Source organism: Trachurus japonicus, chromosome 12 (assembly GCF_045865225.1).
Source record: "Trachurus japonicus isolate A0001 chromosome 12, Traja_1.0".
Taxonomy (NCBI): domain Eukaryota; kingdom Metazoa; phylum Chordata; class Actinopteri; order Carangiformes; family Carangidae; genus Trachurus; species Trachurus japonicus.
In genome coordinates this window covers 3,897,320-3,909,309 of record NC_140918.1, presented here as the reverse complement: position 1 = coordinate 3,909,309, position 11,990 = coordinate 3,897,320, and the positions used below count along the sequence as shown (strand labels likewise).

General features: G+C 42.5%; 1 pseudogene across 1 annotated transcript in view; it reads right to left on the bottom strand.

The window, feature by feature from the left end:
* Window positions 1-4,850: 4,850 nt before the first annotated feature.
* LOC146976873 (RNA/RNP complex-1-interacting phosphatase-like) overlaps window positions 4,851-11,990 on the bottom strand; it is an 8,062-nt pseudogene continuing 922 nt past the window's right edge. The window contains exons 2-9 of the transcript XR_015037185.1: window positions 11,102-11,177; window positions 10,140-10,271; window positions 9,115-9,238; window positions 8,004-8,064; window positions 7,877-7,923; window positions 7,712-7,787; window positions 6,684-6,821; window positions 4,851-5,378 (exon numbers count right to left, since the gene is read on the bottom strand). The product of XR_015037185.1 is annotated as an RNA/RNP complex-1-interacting phosphatase-like (transcript). The remainder of the gene's footprint in view (window positions 5,379-6,683; window positions 6,822-7,711; window positions 7,788-7,876; window positions 7,924-8,003; window positions 8,065-9,114; window positions 9,239-10,139; window positions 10,272-11,101; window positions 11,178-11,990) is intronic.

The window sequence follows — 11,990 nt, the reverse complement described above, 5'->3', positions numbered from 1 at the left end:
GGTGATGTGGTGGTGTTTCCTCCCGCAGCGCAGCGGAGTCAAGTCAAGTCAAGTCCGGTCTGAGTCGTGACAGCTGCACGAGGCGCATGCGCAGTGACCACAGCTGGTTGGAGATGGAGACTGGCTGCAACACATGTTTACCCAGGGCCGGCCCTAGGATTTTGGTGGCCCCCTAAACAAGGTTTTTGTTTGTGGCCCTGCACTCTAAGCGCAAACCCCAAATCACTGGTTAAAACTGAATACAGACGTGTTTATGCCCTCTGAGGTTTGAGGCCATTTTCTCCACTTTTACATATTTTCTTAAATGTATCTTTTTAAGATACTTGCAGATGTAACAATACTCTAGTGCAGAGGTCTTCAACAGGGGGTCCGCGACCCCTAGGGTGTCCACGAAGGTACTGCAGGGGGGTCGCGAAAGTTTTGGTTGAGGGAAAAAAAATATGAAAAAAAGTTGTGGAAGTTATGAAAAAAAGATCCATTGTGAATATTGTTCCCTGCTGCTGAACATCGGATTTTTACATACAAGTCCTTTGTTTTCCTAGGTGTCAGACAAGCCTTTGCATTGTATCCGATACAAACACGGCGCACCGTCTCTCTCTCTCTCTCTCTCTCTCTCTCTCTCTCGCTTGAAGCTATTGAACAATGTTTGATTTATTAAACATAAACTGGTCTTTCCTGTAGGATCTAGGCTACAAGCCTGTTTCTCAGCATACCTATTATTAGCCTAACTATCATGACAACAAAGCACTGACAAATAAGACTGATGTGAACATTCATATCGAACTCTGTAACACACTCATGACACAAGCCACACATGCTCTCCCTGTGTGATGGCCTGGGTAGTGGACAGTCTTGAGGACAGAGAGCTTTCAAGTTGAAGTTTATAATAATGAAATGCACCGATGAGACTGTGCTAGGTCTAGGAGGAAAACTCGGCTCATGCTCCAGTCATTAAAAAAAAAAAAAACTCTGGTAACGACCGGGCTAAAATGTATGCGGAAGGACGCTGTACCACTGGTCCTGCTGCATACCTGACGCTCTTATTTTTTAAACTGGAATAGCCAACGTAGTGCCAACTACAACATGTAACAGTGTGGCATTGTTGCCTTCTCTTTTCACCGACAGCCCCATCCCCCCTTGTTTGCATGACAAATAGGGAGCAATAATGAAGCAGCGTCAGGCCGTCACTGAAACGCTCCGTGGAACCGAGACATGACACGGCGCGCCCGGTGTAAATGCTCCCAGAATCAGCTCCGGTGACCGCGGCGCTGACGACTGGGGGTGAGCATAGAGGGGGTGAGTCGTGAGCGTCATATGTCTTGGTAGAGCACGGCCGCTGCAGCGACCCTTCGACAGTCCCATCGCTGCGTGTCAATCCCCCCTCTCACTTTCTCTCCGTGGCGTGCCCCCGTCTCTCTCCAGCTGCCCTTTCAAAATAAATGCATAAAAGCCCTGAGGAAAAAAACACAGTGGGGGAAACACTGCTTTGTGTTTTCTGTCTTTTTATGGTTTAGTCGTGTAATTCTTTCATTGGTGCAGTAGCAGCGTTCAGTTACCATGAGCAGTTGTGACCTGTTGTGATCATGGATGGCATGGCATATATTTTTTATGTAAGTCCCTTCGAAATATAGGAGTGACATGACCAGCCAAACTCCTAAAAAAAAGCGTGATTTATAGTCCAGAATATGGCACTTTTGGCATATGGCACTACAGGACCAGTGAAATATAAAACACAATTTTATACAATAGTATATAAGTAGGGGGTCCCCGCTACATCTCTCCATCAGTTTGGGGGTCCTTGGCCTGGAAAACGTTGAAGACCCCTGCTCTAGTGTTTTATGTGTAAATATTAGAACCTCCGCTGTAAGCACACTGAGGCCAGTTTGTCCTAGAACACTGTAGAAAGAAATAATTTAGGCCAAATGCTGGAAATTTGAGGTCTGCTTTTTGAAAAATTTCAAATCCCTTGTGAAAACACACCTTCAGTCATGAGAATGAACTGTTTTGGTGCTTGAAATAGGATATGAATACAGTAATAGATAAGTGTAGAAAACAAGTCTAAACTGAAATTTTGTAAGATTGTTTTTTGAGCACAAATGTTGTCATTCTGCCGTTCTATTTTCACCAAATGTCTCAAATGTGAGATAAAAGAAGCTGAATATTGACTTCACATTACATATAAAGCTCATAGCTGCACGTGCAGACCTCAGGATGTTTAAATGAATTGAATGAACCCCGGTACCTTTCTGATCATGTGGCCCCCCCCTAACGGCTGTGGCCCTAAACAACCGCATAGAGTGTTTATGCCAGGGGCCGGCCCTGTGTTTACCCCAAGGATTATATAAAGCAAGGAACTATCTGCTACCAAGAAATATTCAGAGAATGTTTCATGAAAGAGAGCAAGGTTATGATTTAAGAGAGAAATCAAATCTAAAGGTTGGCAGAGCTCGCACAACAAAGAAAAGTTTCTGTAGGCCATCACCATTTGTGGAGTAAAACTGTGGAATAATATGAGTGCTGAAATCAAAAACATTTCGAGTGTAATCATGTTTAAAAAGAGAAAAAGAAATGATTCTTCAGAGGTACATTGAACAATTCACACAAGGTGTTTGCTTACTTACTATTTGGATTCAAATGTGTAATGTGTAAAATGTTTAATTAGAACATATAGTTAAAATTATAGGAGTAGGATTAGATAAGTTTATACTTCTTCCTACTCCTTTTCGATCATGTAAACTGCGTTGCTTATGAGATGTTACTTTTTTTGTGTTTACATTTTTGCTGTTCACTTATTTCCTTATTATATTATTATTTTATCTTATTTATTTTAATTTTTTTACATTGTCGTTTACATGATCGAAATAAAGATATCAATCAATCAATCAATCAAACCCCGACAACAAAACAGGAAATATAAATAACTGAGAGTCTGAGTCATCAGACACGACAGTTATGGTTTTTTTTTCCAATTTCTTTTTTTAATTTTATTTCCTCATAACCACTTTTATATTCAGCAACCATTTGTACATTTATTTTACAAGTGGTATTAGTAGACAAACAATGGTCTTTTGTTTTTGTTTTTTTTAGATTTATATACACGTGTAAAAAAAAAAAATCAGAAAACCAAAATTTTAGAATATTTAAGAAGAAAAAGTTATGTATTTTTAACAAATTTCAAGTGATGATTTATATGGACGGGCTGTCAAAAAAGGTATCCAAAATGCTGAACATAATTCTTATTATGGGAAAATATCATATAGCAAACCCACCATAAACCGTTTTAAAAATGAAATTAAAAACTATATAACACCCCTAAAGGTATTATCGGAAGAAAATCAGTCTATAAATGAATTATATGAAACAATGTCAAAGTCTCTTGCTTTTTAAATTACAATCCTGTGTTCTTTTAACACGCTTTTGTTGAAATGTCAACCCCTGTGATTATTTTATTTTATCTTGTTATGTGTTGCTTGTAGTGTTTCAAATGTGAGCAAATGTTTCCTCAAATGAGTTTTTGTAAATTGATGTGTATTTCAAATTGAAATGTACGGTAAATTGTGATGTGAAATAAAGTTTGTGAAAAAAAATACAGTCACTTTACAAGAATAAAACTACCTGAATATTAATAAAATAATAACAATAATCAATAGTTCTCAAAGTCTTGGGTAGCATTTTTATTTAAAAATTCCCATTTTTAAACTTTCACAAAGCTTCTTTCTCCTTTTTTTTTTGTCATTTGCAACAACAGCGTTTGTTTCATGACATTACCGACGACAACAACCAATCAATCATCAATACACCCAGTCCATTAACTGATAATCAACTGATAGTCTCAGCTGAAACAACTCGTCCACTAATCAATTAATTAACTGGCATTAAAAATCAACAATCAACATTTTTTCAACAATCCAAAAGCTTAAATAAAAAAAAAAACATTTAAATAAAACTGGTTCTATGAGGACAAGTCTGCTGATCATCCTCCAAAACTGATCTATAATCAATGATAAAAGTGATCAGTTGTTAGTTCTGGTTGTAAACACTGGAAAAAATGTGAAAAAAAAAACAAAAAAACCTCCAGTACAACTTACTCAAAAATTAAGACATGCAACAGTGATTCTCTTTGATCGACCGGGATCAACACTTGGCTGACCGGGGGTCAGTGAAGGCACCACGCCAGAGGCTCGTCCTGCTGCGTTCAGGGAGCCGCAGGAGCGTCCGTGAAAAACAATATGCTAATTTAAAAACACGGGTCAAAGACTCGTCTCGTTTTTATTGAAGAGTTTTAATCTTCATCATAAACGTGGCACGACAGAAAATGTTAAACACCTTCAACCCATACGATATGAGACAATTAAAGGGATAGTATCAATTTTTTTAAAGTGGGGTTGTATGATCTACAAATAGCCCCTAAGTACTTTAATTGCAGTAAAAGACTCTCTACACTCCTCCCGTTAGCAACGCCAGCCCATAATAGCCCTGCCCAGAGATTTACAACATACAGTGTTGTGAACAGACCCAAAGAAACGGCCTATTTTCGCTGCCTAGAATAAAAACTACGTTTTTCCTGCACTTTGAAGGGCTGGAAAAAATTATATTATAGCGAACAATGGAACTGTGTATTTTTTTTCCGGTAAAACCTCTTTTAGGCCGTGAAAAAAGGCCGTTTCTTTGGGTCTGTTCACAACACTGTATGTTGTAAATCTCTGGGCAGGGCTATTATGGGCTGGCGTTGCTAACGGGAGGAGTGTAGAGAGTCTTTTACTGCAATTAAAGTACTTAGGGGCTATTTGTAGATCATACAACCCCACTTTAAATTTTTTTTACTATCCCTTTAAGTCACCGTGGTAACCGACTCCTTCCACCTGTTCACCTGCACCGGGACAAAAACACCAGTGGACGAGTCGGTCGTTGTGACATCAGAGCTGCGGTGTGACATCATCAGTGGTTGTTGTACCCGTTGGCTCTGTGTGTGTGCGTGTGTGTGTGTCTGTACGGGTGATGCCTCGTCTTTGGCCCCGCCCACTGCTCCTGGTCGTAGCCGCCGCCGCCGCCGCCCCATTGGTCCGTCCAGCCGGGCGAGGAGGAGGAGGAGGAGGAGGAGGAGGAGTAGTGTTGGTGGTGGTGGTGGTGGTGAGGAGGGGGGGCGGGGTCTCTCCAGTCCTGTGGGCCGGGACCAGGGCCGTACCGCAGGTGGGGGGGGGGCTCTCCCCCACTGGCGATCGGGGGGGGGATGGGCGCTCCACCGGTACGGGTTGGAGTGGGGCGGAGCCTCGTGTTGCGGGTGGAAACGAGGCGGAGCGAAGTAGGGCGGCTGGTGGTGGTCGTGGCGGTGGCCGTCATGATGGTGGGGGTTGAACCCTCGAGGGGGGTAGGGAGGTCTGTGGTGGGGGGCAACAAGGTTCATCAATAATAGAACAAACTTTTATAGAACAAAATCTCCTTGTTGTTTACAGCTACTTCCGGGTAGAAAACCAGCATAGACCAGAGCGGCATCTTTATGCAAATGAGAATGACTGATGCATCCTGGGTAAGTTAGGGGCAGCGCCCGGCATCCCTCCATTGAAAAGTTCAGCCTAACTGGCTTGACAAACTAACTAACAAAAAGTTGTCTATTAACAGGCTATTTACAGACAACACTGAGCCAAAACCTCCCCGGTGATTCACCAAATACGTGTAGATGTCTGGGTCAGACATTTCTGGCCACTGTGTGGAGTCATTGATCACTGTGGGAGGCTAAATGAGCATACCGCTAGATTAATTAATTGTAATTTTTCAAGATAGCGTGAACGGTGGGTTTCAAAGAGGGTGTCAAAATAATAATGAGACATAGTGCTACAAAAGAAACAAAAAATAAAACATTCAAATTGATTGTTAGTTAGTCTACGCTCCATCAAAACACAAAAAGCCACTGAGTGCAATTTAAAAATGCCGGGTGCTGCCCCTAAATTACCCAGGATGCATCAGTCATTCTCATTTGCATAGAGATGCCGCTCTGGTCTATGAGAACAATAGCGATGGACAGGAGTTTCGCTATACAGTATCTCATTTTTCACGTCACTATATCGCCGTTTAGACTAATCTGATGTTTGTAAAGTTTATAAAACCAATGACTGGACAAACATTCCTATTTATGTGTGCACATTTTTGTAATTAGTCATGGTTATCATAGATTAGCTGGGCTAACGGTTAGCTACCTGTTTAACTTTAATAACTCAGTGACTCAACAAACGCTCCATGAAAAAATATTTTCTCCAGCGGATATCTTGGTTACAACATGACTGAGCTAACTGGAGTAGTTTCATGTCGTGTCCCACAACGGGAGGGTTTTAACAGCTGACGTCCTGGTGTTAGCTTAGCTACCGCCGTTAGCTTAGCTACCGCTGTTAGCTGTCCCTGTCAGCTGCAGCCACTGATGCTTTCTAGAGACCGTGTTCCCCCAAACTGAATAAATCCAACACATAGCAACACAAAACACACACACAGAAATAGTAATGTTTCTTCAATCATTTCAGATTTGTCTAAACGGTGATTGAGCATGAAAAACATGATATATATAGCCTAGCTAAACTCTCGTTCGTTACTACTGTTCTCATTCAAATTATGTGCTGGTTTTCTACCCGGAAGTAGAAGGCGAATGAACAGCTGAGATCAGGTGAACAGAATAAGCTCCGCCCCCTCCTCACCTGTGGAACCAGGGCTCGTTACCCGGCCCTCGTCTCTCCTCTGTGATGTCACGGTTGCCGGGCGTCAAAGACGGCCGCCGAGCAGCGAGGCCTCTCCTCGGCTCCAGGACCTGATCACACTCGTCCATCCCCTCGTTACTGACGGACAGACACAGGCATCATTTGAAATAATTAATTATTGTGAATGCTGAACGCTCTTCTCAACCATTTCACACCATTAAACCTGTTTACATGTTCTAATTTTACTCCTTGGCTAATGCTCAATCTATATGCTTCAGCAATGTTCTTCTGCTGTCAGTTTACAATGTATTTCAGTAGAGTAAGTAGGTATTCAGTAAGTAAGTATTTTTTAATTCAGGAATTTTTCAAACTTTTCATGTCTTCATCGTCGTCATTGACAATTCAAGTAATTTCCAGCCATTTCATACAAAATCTCACATCTTCTACTTTTTAATCTATTCTCAGCCGTTGCTTCAGCTATGTTAGTGCTTTTTCAGAATCTGGTATTGAAACTGCATTTTCATGTCTAAAATGCTCAGTTATGGCGCTGATTAGCAATTTTGCTCCTGAAATGCCTTGTAGCAGAGCCCACACACTAAATTGACATGTTAATCATTTAAAAAAGTGCATTTTTGGTTTAGGGGGTCTTTAAGCTATATTATGGGTAGGATAATTGTGTCTTTATTATTCAATCAAAAAAAAAAAATTGATTAAACAACTCACTGTCAGCTCACTTCAATCAAAAAAAACCTTTTCAATCAAAGAAAAAAAGGGTTCAAATGCAATTTTGTGGGTCTCAAATATTTTTTTTGCATTCAAATCCGTTTCTTTTTTTTTGATTGAAAAGGTTTTTTTGATTGGAAATATCTCTTTTGTTTAAATCAACTTTTCTTTTGATTGAATAATAAAGACACAAATGTAGCTCCATATTATTTCCTCCTGTGACTTTTCTTACAACTCTGATCATGTGTGTGTGTGTGTGTGTGTGTATGTGTGTGTGTGTGTGTGTGTGTGTGTGTGTGTGTCACCTCCTCTTGGGTCCTTCCTTCAGGTCTTCCAGGTAGTTGACCCTCTCGATGTGGTGACCTCGGGCCGTGTTGAACACTGAGGACAGAGACACGAGTCACTTCCTGTCGTCACTTCAACAACTTCAACAACAACAACAACAACAACAGGTAAACATGAGGACTCACGCTCCACGGCCTCTTCAGGATCCATCCCATCCACGTCGATCAGGTACCTGCAGGTCACAGACAGCCGTTAGCAACAGGCCACGCCCCCTAACGCCCCCCTGACCCCCCTGACCCTCTGGTCACTCACCTGCAGACCAGGTAGCCGGTGCGGTTCAGGCCGTGTGTGCAGTGAACTCCGATCAGCTTGTCTGAGGGAAAACACAACAAAGCTGCTGACATCACAGTGACATCGCAGTGACATCACACAACAGGAAGTGGTGGTTGGATTTCTCCCTCCATAAATGGTTGAAAAATCAATTAAATTATGTAGAAGTTTGGTTTTGTCAGCTACAGGTGTGTGTCCTCATAGTTACAGATAGGGATAGTTCAACATTTTGTCAAATTGGCCCATTGCCATAATCCCTATAGACCTTTTCAGAGAGTATAAACAAATACAGGTGTTACCAAGGATACTAATTAAGGCTCCATTCCATTTAGTGTACCAGAGCGTTTTCTAATGAGCCACACCTGTCTTTGTTTATACTCTCTGAAAAGGTCTATAGTCATAGCAGTAGGTTCGTTACCTTTAATTGTCGGTGCAAGCTGTTTTTAGAACGGAGGAGCAGAGCCGTGAGCTGCTCAGAGCTACGCTACGGAGGCTCATGGGATTCTTGGTTTCCCTCATCAAACCTTACGATACAGAGTTGTTTTAGAGGGAAATACAGAGACTGTTGATGAAAAACTGTCCCTGAAGGCAACGTGCATCAGTGGTTTTGCATGAATTTCCCTCTAAAACAACTCTGCCTGGTAACGTTGTGTTATTATCTCATAGCGTGGTGAATGTGCAGGTCACAACTTGTCCACCAGAGCGTTGTGGAGTTGTTGGATTGTGTATTTGATGAGTTTGATGAGGGAAACCAAGAAATCCCATGAGCCTCCGTAGCGTAGCTCTGAGCAGCTCACGGCTCTGCTCCGCTGTTCTAAAAACAGCTTGCACCGACAATTAAAGCTAACGAACCTACTGCTATGACTATAGGGATTATGGCAATGGGCCAATTTGACAAAACGTTGAACTATCCCTTTAACCAGGAAGAATTCAAACAACACTACAGAATGGCGAACACACTATAGTTGGTGCACTGTGTCTGTGATGGGGGGGCGAGTTCGAACACAGCTGGAGTGTGAGGATTCACACTGATGAAAGGTGTGTGTGTTGTCGGGTGGTTGCTAGGCAACGTGCGTTTGGTTTGGTTTCTCACCGTTGTCGGCGTTGTCCCGTAGGAAGCGGCGAACGGCTCGTTTGAAGCTGAGGATGGCGTCGTCAGAGGGAACCTGCTGACCGGCCGTGAAGATCTTCACAAACATCAGAGAGTCTGGGAGGTCCTGCACCATGGCAACGGCATCATCAACAACAACAACAACAACAACAACAACAACAACAACAACAACAACACTCAGATTTAGCTCCAGATTTAACCCCCCTGTTGTCCTCCTGGGTCAAGGAAGGAAGGACGTAGGGAAAGATGGAAGGAAAGAAGGAAGGGAAAAAGGAAGGTAAGATAGAAGGAGGGAGGGAACAGATTGGGTCAAAAAGGAAGGAAGAAGTAAGGACGAAGGGAAAGAAGGAAGGAATGGAGGAAGGGAATAAGGATTGTGGAAAGAAGGAAGGGGAAATGGAAGGAAGGAAAGAAAGATGGAGGGAGGGAGCAGATTCGTTCAAGGAAGGAAGGAAGGAAGGAAGGAAGGAAGGAAGAAGGGAAAGAAGGAAGGGAAAAGGAAGGAAAGAAAGATGGAGGGATAGGGAACAGATCAGGTCAATTGGATCAAAAGAGGAAGGAGTAAGTAAGGACGAAGGGGAGAAAGGAAGGAAGGAAAGAAGGAAGGGGAAAAGGAAGGAAAGAAAGATGGAGGGAGGGAGCAGATCAGGTCAATTGGATCAGAAGAGGAAGGAAGAAGAAGGAAGGAAGGAAGGAAGGAAGGAAGGAAGGAAGGAAGGAAGGAAAGAAAGATGGAGGGAGGGAACAGATTTGTTCAAGGAAGGAAGAAGGGAAAGAAGGAAGGGAAAAAGGAAGGAAAGAAAGATGGAGGAACCCTATCCCTCCATCTTCCAGATCGGGTCAATAGGATCAAAAGAGGAAGGAGTAAGTAAGTAAGGACGAAGGGGAGGAAGGAAGGAAGGAAGGGAATAAGGATTGTGGAAAGAAGGAAGAGGAAAAGGAAGGAAAGAAAGAAGGAAAGGAATAAGGAGTGTGTAAAGAAGGAGGGATGGAGGAGGAGAAGAGACCTGCAGGCTGTAGTATCGTGTGGTGAAGGTCAGGTCGATGATCTGTCCCAGCTCCTGCTGCTCTGCTCTCACGGCCTCCAGCAGCTCCCACGGCCCGAACACCTCCGGCTGCTGCAGCTGCCGGTTCAGGTGCTGCACGCGCGCACACACACAGGTGAGCGGTCACACACACTCACACACACACACCTCTGCAGGGTTCCTACAGCTTAAGCCAAGTTAAATTTAAGACTTTTTAAGACTTTTTTAAAGCCTCTTGAAATGAAATTTAAGACCGACTTCACAATAAACACAAATGCAGAAAAAAGAAAAAAAACACCACATCAATTACGTTACCCACTTTCCTATGTGATCCAAGGTAAAGTGACTGCTACATGAACATTGGATTGTGTCTCTTTCCAGCTGTCCTTTCAAAATAAATGCATAAAAAGTCAGGAAAAAAAAAAAAAACACTGACTCGGGAGCTGGTGACGGTGAGAAATTTAGCGTTGACGGCCGCCACTAACTTCTCTATGTCAGAATGTTACCAATTATTTTGAGATTTGAGACTAATGGTGCGTTCCAGGCAACCCGTAACTCGTGTTTTTCCGACCTGTTCCTATGGTTACCCGTTAGAATGTACAGTCAAACTCGTAACTTCCCACCTGTGGACTCGTACTAGATCGATCTGCTCCCAGTTCCCAGTTAGTAACTCGTAACTTGCCTGGAACGCTACAAACTCGTAACTGGTGACTTGAAGTCGTGACTTACGGGTTCAAAAGCCTGGAACGCACCATAATTACAACCATAAAATACCACTTATCATGTGTTAACATTTGACTTTGAAAAATTAGATTTAAGACATTTTAATGCCAATTAAGGCCTTGTTTTTAGATTAATGAATTCAATGCCTTTTAAGACTTTTTAAGGATCCGTAAGAACCCTGCTCTGACACAGGAAGTGATCGTGTTGGTGCGGCTCCTGACCTGGTTCAGAGGAACTTTGAAGGCGATGAAGCGAGTCCCGTGGAGTCTCCTCCCCACGGCCTGGTAGTCCAACCACCTGTCAGAGAGGACGTGATGTCATCAGTGACATCATCATCAACATCATCAACGATATCGACATCATCCCTCACATAAACACACAGGAAGTCAAATGGGCCAAAACCGAACACTGTACCCTTTAAAGGTGTACAGAAATGGCCGTTTGTCCTGTTTGTCACGCCGAGTTGTCACGAGCTGCAACACGAGTTTACCCGAGTAAGGAAAACCAATTTGATTGGTCGTTATTGAGCGGGCGGGATATTCAAAGCTTGGGGCGAGACCGAGCTCCGTGTGTGTGTGTCTCAGACATTTGAATGACGGATTACGGATCCAATATCAGTGGCTGGTGAATCGTGTGCAGGCTGACGTATAATCCGTGCGTCTGCATTATCCAATGCGGGAAAAAAAAAATACACACTTTCACCCCGGATATACTCAAAAATAGAATTTTGCACAAAGTTTGGCCTACATCGTCTGATAGATGAGTTATTACACTAATTGTATGACCGAGAGTGGGCTTAAATTCAATTTTCTTTTCTGTACACCTTTAAACATGAACTGCACTGTTACGCTGCCACAATCAAGGACATAACAAATAAGAAAGCCACCAAAACGTACTCTATTTATTATGGAGACATTTTCTGTAAGTGACTTGTAAAGGCCTCTGGCTGTCTTTTGTTTTTTGTTGTGTTTTTTTTTTTTTTTGCGTTATTGTCTCTCTTTCTGTTCCCATGGATGTAGTATACTGATGTACGTATGTATGCAATTTCTGTGTCGCACAATAAAAAAATAAAAAATAAAAAAAACACACACAGGAAGTCGTTGCTGCACA